Below are 9,519 nucleotides of genomic sequence, written 5' to 3'. Positions count from 1 at the left end.
AATATATATATATATATATATATATATATATATATATTTTACTATTTGACATAACTTTATGAAACTCAGTAGGCTATAGATATGCTACATTGTCAAATATTCTCGCAGCCTATTTCTCTATCCATCAGAAATATGCAGTGGGTTGAGTTTCTGTGCTGTTTGACGTTTGACCCAATTTTCTATAAAAATGCAGTCCATGTGACGTTGATTCGCGCCCTCGACTATTGAATTGACTGCACGAGCGACCTTCCTCCTACGGTTTCTCCTCCCATTAAAAGAATAATTCGTTTTGAGTGGCCTGCGTGGCATGCAACAGTAAAAGAGGAGCGAGACAGAGAGTAGAGAGAGAGAACTTTAGAGCTGTCGAAGGCGGAGTTGCACAACACGGAATAATGTAACTCTGTTTACACCTTCCTTATTCCAAAACGTCAGCGTGAAGAGAAAATACTCTGCAAAATCAGGTAAGATACTCAAACATGTTGAATTCATTACTTTTTTAGAACCATTGTCATTGTAGACAACATAGTTGGAAACTTGCAAACAGTCCAGCACTTGACTTGGTGACAAAAGTTACAAAGTAGAGCGGGACTCGGCTGTCATTTCAGCTGCATATTTTGTTTCGTTCAGGGAGTGTTTTCCACTGTCTCCCTGGGTCTCATGCGTTCTGTTGAATTGTCAAAAAAAGTTATAAATCTAGATTTTGCGCGGAATCATTCGTCAAAGAATACTGTAGTTACAGGGTATGGCAGTTTGGCTGCCTGACGGACTGGCAGCTTTGGACGAAAACAAGGTTGGTCAAATTCGACTGTAGTAGCCTATGTTGCAACAATATACCACACCAAAACTACCAGAGTACGTATGGGAAACGTTGTTTTTATGCTCAACTCACGCTCAAATTATATTTTTATAGCTGCTATAAATTTAGAATATTCTGACAATGTAAATTGATTTGGAGTGCTTTCACTAGAATACAGTGCCTTCAGAAAGTATTCATACCCATTGACTTATTACAGAGTTTGTTGTGTTTCAGCCTGATTTTCAAAATGGATTAAATAGATTTTTCCTCTCACCCATATCCATACAATGCCCCATAATGACAAAGTGAAAACAAGGTTTTAGAAATTTTTGCAAATTTATTGAGAATGACATACAGAAATATCTCATTTACACAAGTATTCACACCCCTGAGTCAATACTTTGTAGAAGCACCTTGCCAGCGATTGCAGCTGTGTCTTTCTTGGTAAGTTTTCAAGAGCTTTCCACTCCTGAATTCTGCAACATTTGTCCATTATTCTTTTCAAATTATTCAAGCTCTGTCAAATTGGTTGTTGATCATTGCTAGATAACCATTTTCAGGTCTTGCCATAGATTTTCAAGTAGATTTAAGTCAAAACTGTAACTCGGACATTCAGGAACATTCACTGTCTTCTTGCTAAGCAACTGCAGTGTAGATTTGGCCTTGTGTTTTAGGTTATTGTCCTGCTAAAAGGTGAATTATCTCCCAGTGTCTGGTGGAAAGCAGACTGAACCAGGTTTTCCTGTAGGATTTTTCCTGTGCTTAGCTCCATTCCATAAATGTTTTATCCTGAAAAACTCCCCAGTCCTTAACGATTACATGCATACCCATAACATGATGCAGCCACCACTATGCTTGAAAATATGGAGAGTGGTACTCAGTAATGTGTTGCATTGGATTTGCCCCAAACATAACGCTTTGTATTCAGGAAAAAAAGTGAATTGCTTAGCCTACATTTTATGCAGTATTGCTTTAGTGCCTTGTTTTCGTTCTGTCAATCAGGTTTGTATTGTGAAGTAACTACAATGTTGTTGAACCATCCTCAGTTTTCTCCTATCACAGCCTCTGTAACTGTTTTAAAGTAATAATTGGCCTCATGGTGAACTCCCTGAGTGGTTTCCTTTCTCTCCGGCAACTGAGTTAGAAAGGACGCCTGTATCTTTGTAGTGACTGGGTGTATTGATACACCATCCAAAGTGTAATTAATAACTTCACCATGCTCAAAGGGATATTCAATGTCTGCTATTTATTTTGTAGTGACTGGGTGTATTGATACACCATCCAAAGTGTAATTCATAACTTCACCATGCTCAAAGGGATATTCAATGTCTGCTATTTATTTTTTTATCCATATACCACTAGGTACCCTTCTTTGCGAGGCATTGGTAAACCTCCCTGGTCTTTGTGGTTTAATCTGTGTTTGAAAAAATAACAAATACAAATAAAAGTGAAACAACAGCCTTACTAATGTGTAAAATAACAGGTTGTATTACACGTTCTCCTTTTCGACAACCAGAAAATGACAACCAGATGTTAGCCAAGGTTTCGATGTGAGAGATCCATTTGTTTACAGTGAAATCGGAGTATGATGCGCGTCATGGCGCTCTTGTTGATTTGTCACTGATGCTGTGGTATAAATGAATACGACGTGTGTGTTACCAGAGCAGGGGTGATCGCTGAAGGGGAGGTATGAGGGGAACTGGGTGGTGGTTGGAGGTTGTTAGGATGCCTGGACATACCAAGCCCAATACCTCGCTAAAATTAGTCACGTGTCAGCTGCGTTGTGGGCAGGGGCCAGTGGTGAGTGCTACAACCAGGGTCTGAGGGGGGTTAACACCCCCAGCATTGGGAAAGCGAACAGCTCCTCTCACCCTTTGGTTTGGAATAGTATTGGCGTGACATGCCAAGATGCAGTGCACATTTCAGAGACCTTCATGGAATTCCCATGGGCTGCTACAGTACATAGGCATCATGCTAATGAGAAGGCTAGGAGGTAATCAAAGTTCACAGGGAAGTGACCTCTCCTTGTTTTGCACTGGTCTGGTGTTGATCCAGAGAACCAAAATGGCTGCTCCAAAAAGTTTTGACATTTGTTGCTATTTGCAGATGCTCATAGGTGGAACTAAAGTCCAAAGATGTCTTTCTTTCAACTGCCTGAAACCACTCTGAGCCTGTGTGAGTACTGAATGCTCTTCTAGGGTCTCTTTCATAGAAAGCAGGCCGTGGACTGATGGCTTTTACATGCTGTTTTCACAGTTCTCCAATCTGACGCAACGCAGCTGTCACACAGAACACTACAAAAATGCAAAATGAGTGACCCAGAGGCCCGATATAGACGCTTGTATTTTTAGACCATCTCACTCATACTTTAACTCATTGCTCTTTGGTAATTGGATATCACCCACCTCCACCCGCCTGTATGCCGTGGTTCGGCCCACTTGGTCCCTGGACGCAGCGAGGGCGTGTGTAGGACAGCGCTCTTAAAATGGAACAGACCATTTCTGGAAGCCGCTGTCATTCAAAACGGCACAAAAATACCCCATTGTCACTCACAGTTATTTGAATAAACTGTAGACTGGGCACTGACAGTGTGCGTGATTGACGAAACTAGGGCCTGGAGTCAGAGGTGAAATACCAACGCAACAATTTTGGCAACTGCAAGAGGAAGGTCAAAACAAATCCAGATCAACAGGGACCCGCGTGTCTGAAGATACAGGCCAGTTCAATCGTGACGACGCCCCCGAGCCCATTAAAAGTCAACATCTGCTTCATCAGTGTTATGAGAGCAATGTATTAGTGGTTTTGTATACTGTGGTTTTGTGGAATATGACACACACACACAACCGCCAAAAGAGAACCTAAGACTGACCCGGGACTGAACTACACTTAGTGATCAAAAGATGTACAGTGCCTTGCAAAAGTATTCATCCCCCTTGGCGTTTTTCCTATTTTGTTGCATTACAACCTGTAATTTAAATTGATTTTTATTTGGATTTCATGTAATGGACAAAATAGTCCAAATTGGTGAAGTGAAATGAAAAAAATACTAAAAAAATAAATAACGGAAAGGTAGTGCGTGCATATGTATTCACCCCCTTTGCTATGAAGCCCCTAAATAAGATCTGTTGCAACCAATTACCTTCAGAAGTCACATAATTAGTTAAATAAAGTCCACTTGTGTGCAATCTAAGTGTCACATGATCTGTCACATGATCTCAGTATATATACACCTGTTCTGAAAGGCCCCAGAGTCTGCAACACCACTAAGCAAGGGGCACCACCAAGCAAGCGCACCATAAAGACCAAGGAGCTCTCCAAACAGGTCAGGGACAAAGTTGTGGAGAAGTACAGATCAGGGTTGGGTTATAAAAAAATATCAGAAAATTTGAAAAGAATTATAAAAAAATTGAAAGAATATGGCACCACAACAAACCTGCCAAGAGAGGGCCGCCCACCAAATCTCATGGACCAGGCAAGGAGGGCATTAATCAGAGAGGCAACAAAGAGACCAAAGATAACCCTGAAGGAGTTGCAAAGCTCCAGAGCGGAGATTGGAGTATCTGTGGCCAGAAAAAAGCCATTGCTTAAAGAAAAAAATAAGCAATAAGCGTTTGGTGTTCGCCGAAAGGCATGTGGGAGACTCCCCAAACATATGGAAGAAGGTACTCTGGTCAAATGAGACAAATTGATCTTTTTGGCCATCAAGAAAAACGCTATGTCTGGCGCAAACCCAACACCTCTCATCACCCCGAGAACACCATCCCCACAGTGAAGCATGGTGGTGGCAGCATCATGCTGTGGGGATGTTTTTCATCGGCAGGGACTGGGAAACTGGTCAGAATTGAAGGAATGATGGATGGTGCTAAATACAGGGAAATTCTTGAGGGAAACCTGTTTCAGTCTTCCAGAGATTTGAGACTGGGGCGAAGGTTCACCTTCCAGCAGGACAATGACCATAAGCATACTGCTAAAGCAACACTCGAGTGGTTTAAGGGGAAACATTTAAATGTCTTGGAATGGCCTAGTCAAAGCCCAGACCTCAATCCAATTGAGAATCTGTGGTATGACTTAAAGATTGCTGTACACCAACGGAACCCATCCAACTTGAAGGAGCTGGAGCAGTTTTGCCTTGAAGAATGGGCAAAAATCCCAGTGGCTAGATGTGCCAAGCTTATAAGACATACCCCAAGAGACTTGCAGCTGTAATTGCTGCAAAAGGTGGCTCTACAAAGTATTGACTTTGGTGAATAGAGGGTGAGGCCTAGGGGAGAGAGAAATTGAGGAGGGAGATGGGGAGGAGAGGATTTAAACAACAGATATGGGTTGAGTTACTTAACAGTCGGAACTTGGTCGTGTTCATTAGGCACCATACAGAAGATAACGCTCAAGTATTTCAGTTTTTTTTGTGTTATTTCTTGTTTGTTTCACCCCAAAAATTATTTTGCATCTTCAAAGTGGTAGGCATGTTGTGTATTCTTTTTTATTTATTTTTAATTTCACCTTTATTTAACCAGGTAAGCCAGTTGAGAACAGGTTCTCATTTACAACTGCGACCTGGCCAAGATAAAGCAAAGCAGTGCAATAAAAACAACACAGAGTTACATATGGGGTAAAAAACATAAAGTCAAAAATACAACAGAAAATATATATACAGTGTGTGCAAATGTAGCAAGTTATGGAGGTAAGGCAATAAATAGGCTATAGTGCAAAATAATTACAATAGTATTAACACTGGAATGCTAGATGTGCAAGAGATTATGTGCAAATAGAGATACTGGGGTGCAAAATAAATAACAATATAGGGATGAGGTAGTTGGGTGGGCTAATTTCAGATGGGCTGTGTACAGGTGCAGTGATCGGTAAGGTGCTCTGACAACTGATGCTTAAAGTTATTGAGGGAGATAAGAGTCTCCAGCTTCAGAGATTTTTGCAATTCGTTCCAGTCATTGGCAGCAGAGAACTGGAAGGAATGGCGGCCAAAGGAGGTGTTGGCTTTGGGAATGACCAGTGAGATATACCTGCTGGAGCGCAGACTACGGGTGGGTGCTGCTATGGTGACCAATGAGCTAAGATAAGGCGGGGATTTGCCTAGCAGTGATTTATAGATGGCCTGGAGCCAGTGGGTTTGACTGACGAACATGTAGTGAGGACCAGCCAACAAGAGCGTACAGGTCACAGTGGTGGGTAGTGTATGGGGCTTTGGAGACAAAACGGATGGCACTGTGATAGACTACATCCAATTTGCTGAGTAGAGTGTTGGAGGCTATTTTGTAAATGACATCGCCGAAGTCAAGGATCGGTAGGATAGTCAGTTTTACGAGGGCATGTTTGGCAGCATGAGTGAAGGAGGCTTTGTTGCGAAATAGGAAGCCGATTCTAGATTTAACTTTGGATTGGAGATTCTTTATGTGAGTCTGGAAGTTGAGTTTACAGTCTAACCAGACACCTAGGTGTAAATCAAATGATACCAACACCCAATAAATCAATTTTAATTCCAGGTTGTAAGGCAACAAAATTGGAAAAATGCCAAGGGGGGTGAATACTTTTGCAAGCCATTGTATGTCCTTATTACCAAGTATTGAGCAGGTTGAAGTTTGTCACGAGTCTTGTCCTGGAGGCAGAAGTGAGCAATTTCCCCTTAGATAGGCCAGCTGCAAAGTCAAAATGGTCTATATTGTAAAAATTTATGAAAACAAAAAGTAGCTTTTTGGTCTTAAATTAAGGTTAGGCATTAGGGTTAGCAGTGTGGTTAAGGTTATGAGTTAAGGTTAGGGTTAGGTTTAAAATCAGATTTTACTACTTTGTAGCTGTGCCAGCTAGTGACCGCTCTGCAGAGCTGCCTCCAAAACAAGATTCATGACGAAAAACTCTAACATGCAATGTAATTATGTATATTTGACTCTGGTGTCATTTGTCTATAAACAACCATTTAGGCTAGTATTATCCAGGCTTAAGTATCAAGCTCCATCTCCATAAGAATGACTGAAGACCCATTTTTCACTATGTATCACTATGTGGATTGGTGAACCAAGCTCACTTGATGAGTAACCTTACCTTAAACCTGAAGATTTGCTTAAAGCTCCCTGAACTAATGCCTAAGCTTTTGCTCAGATGGCCAACACAGTCAAGCAGATGACCTAGGTCCTATGATTTTCAGTACTTTTATTCAGAGCTATCCAATGACTGGTAGAGAAAGGGCAGATTTATTTCCGTCTCTTCAAGTGCAGTTGCCAATAATATCATTAACGTTACCAAATGCGGAAGGTGATAATACTCAGAGAAGGTGAATATATGCGGTCACAGAGTGACGAGGTTGGGAGGTGGGCTTTAAACTGGATGATGTTGACGGCACATCATCCAGTATAATGGATGAGTGTGGGGATGATGGACCAGTGAAGGATTGCTGGAGGGAGAAAGACCTAATGTATTGGTATCTTTATGGAGGTATGGACCATAGCTACCTACCTCAGATGGTATTGCTGCTTTGATACACATTATCATTATGTGATAAAAGACCTCGAGCTCAGTCAACCCAATCTTGCCAGTTCCTTCCAATCTGAAACCTCCTTCCTACCATGCAAATGATAACTCCTTCACAGTCACTTCCCCTCTTATGTCGGCGTCTGACTGCTCGGAAAACGAGTCTAAGTCAACCAAGCATGCTAATTAAAACATAAGACAAGACAGAAGTTTTGCAAGAAAAACGTGCAAAATAAGCTGTTTTTCCCCCCGCTCTGTGGTAGAGGGCTGGGCCTCAGCCATTGATATCCAGAGAATCCCCTGTCTGTTCTCCCCCCTCAGAACTTTCCCAGGCATTCTTGGGAGGCTTGGAGTGTGCGGAGCTACGAGCTGACGGGAGAAGGGGAAACAGCTGCACGGGGCTGGAGCTGACACAATGTCACATACTAGTGTCGTCGTTAGCACTCTGCGTCTTGCTTAGCTGCTCGCTCGCTTTCTTTTCACTGGAGGAGAGATGAAAGGAGAGTAGAAGACAAGCACCGTTTCTGGAAGGCACCTCCTGGAGTCCCCCCTGCTGTCGTTGATTATTTATTTGTTGATGTGTTTCTTTATTTGATCGGTTTAGGATATTTAAAAGATAAATTCCAGGGAAGATTTACTGCTGCAAGTTGCCTGCTTGGAATTTGATTTATAAGATGTACAGGAAGATGCACTTTGATATATCAAAAAGTGAAACATGATTACTGTGTAATAATTGTAATTGCGAAACATGTCCCAGCCAGAGTGCATCGAAGTAGAACCCAATGCAAACCCTGTGTAAAGGTTGCACAATTGCTACATGAGAGCCATAGCCTGCCGAGCTAAAGCCCAAGTCTGAAGTCCAAGTAGCTAATTCCTCAATTGAACACCAAATAGGGGACCTACAGCCACCACAATGGCCAAGTCAAATGCTAGTAGCACCCCACTACACATGCATCTCTCTCAACATGTGCCCAACGTCATGGCACCAGGCCCGGCTGTCATTTGTAACTGATCAACGGTTGTTAATTCAGCTGGATTGGTAGTGCAGAGGAGGTTAAGGTCGCTGCCAGTTGGCAGCGGTCTCAGACTCCAGTAAGCGCTTACAACTGACTCATCATCAGAGAATGGGGAAGAGAAAGATAGAGAGGGAATATAAGTCAAGTGCAAAATAATGCTTTTAATGCTCGGAAGGACAGGAAAGACAAGTCTCGGCACGCCCGTGCTGTTATTGTTTAAGGAGCCATGTATGGTCCCTTCTTTTCTTAAGAACTGGATTTGTGACTCACGTTTTCTTCCAACAAACGAGGTCGTTTGTCATTTTAATGTCATAAATAGTAATGTAGTCACATTTTCACTCCTTATTTCCCGATTGAGTGGAAAAAAGCAACAGAACAGGCTTACCAAATGCTCCCTCTGCGGAGGATTGTGAGGAACAAGAAAAGCGAGAAATCAGTCAAATAATCTGCTTGAGTTGAACTCTGTCAAAAGGTCACGGACTGCGTCCCCCAGCTGAGTCTGGCAGGTTGCCCCGTCACCTGGGTGACCTCCTCCCATTTTGGTGTCAATGACCCAGTCCCAGGACAAAGCCAAGTCAACTGGAAATCATTAATGTCGCTCAGGTACCACTGGGGATCCATTGTCCTCGCCATGCAGGATGGAAGCAGGGAATCCAGGGATCTAGGTCCAGAACCATTGGCAGCCAGTACTGGCCCAGTGCTTTTAATTACCTTAATCCTTACATCTAAGCTAACATATTGAATTATATTAAGATGGTCATACCAAGGATCATTTAGCTATTTGATTTTGAATTTTAGGACCCCTTAAGGCAGGGTTCCCCAACTGGCGGCCCCCCAACTGGCGTTTTTCTGAGCAAAAATAAATAAATACAAACAAATATACAGTACCAGTCAAATGTTTGGACATTATTTTATGAACATTGAATTTGGCCTTACTGCTATTAGCCCATAGAAACACATTGAATAACAGCGTCATACATGGATAAACAGATAGTCAAATAAATATATCTATAGGATATATCTGAGAGATAAGAAAGATCAGGAACCATATTTTATTTTAGGCACTAAACTATCTCCAGATATACAGTGCATTTGGAAAGTATTTAGACCCCTTTACTTTTTCCACATTTTGCTCCTTTACAGCCGTATTCTAAAATTGATAAAATTATTTTTTCTTCTTCATCAATCTACACACAATACCCCATAATGACAAAGCAAAAACTGGTT

The 9,519-nt window shown here is 41.9% G+C and overlaps 1 protein-coding gene across 1 annotated transcript in view; it reads left to right on the top strand.

The window, feature by feature from the left end:
* Positions 1-246: 246 nt before the first annotated feature.
* nek6 (NIMA-related kinase 6) overlaps positions 247-9,519 on the top strand; it is a 95,903-nt gene continuing 86,630 nt past the window's right edge. The window contains exon 1 of the mRNA XM_041897525.2: positions 247-461. The gene's annotated coding sequence lies outside the window, so the exon portion shown is untranslated. The remainder of the gene's footprint in view (positions 462-9,519) is intronic.

Source organism: Coregonus clupeaformis, chromosome 15 (assembly GCF_020615455.1).
Source record: "Coregonus clupeaformis isolate EN_2021a chromosome 15, ASM2061545v1, whole genome shotgun sequence".
In the NCBI taxonomy this organism is placed as follows: Eukaryota; Metazoa; Chordata; class Actinopteri; order Salmoniformes; family Salmonidae; genus Coregonus; species Coregonus clupeaformis.
The sequence above is the reverse complement of the archived record's forward strand: the minus strand, read 5'-3'. Positions and strand labels throughout refer to the sequence as shown.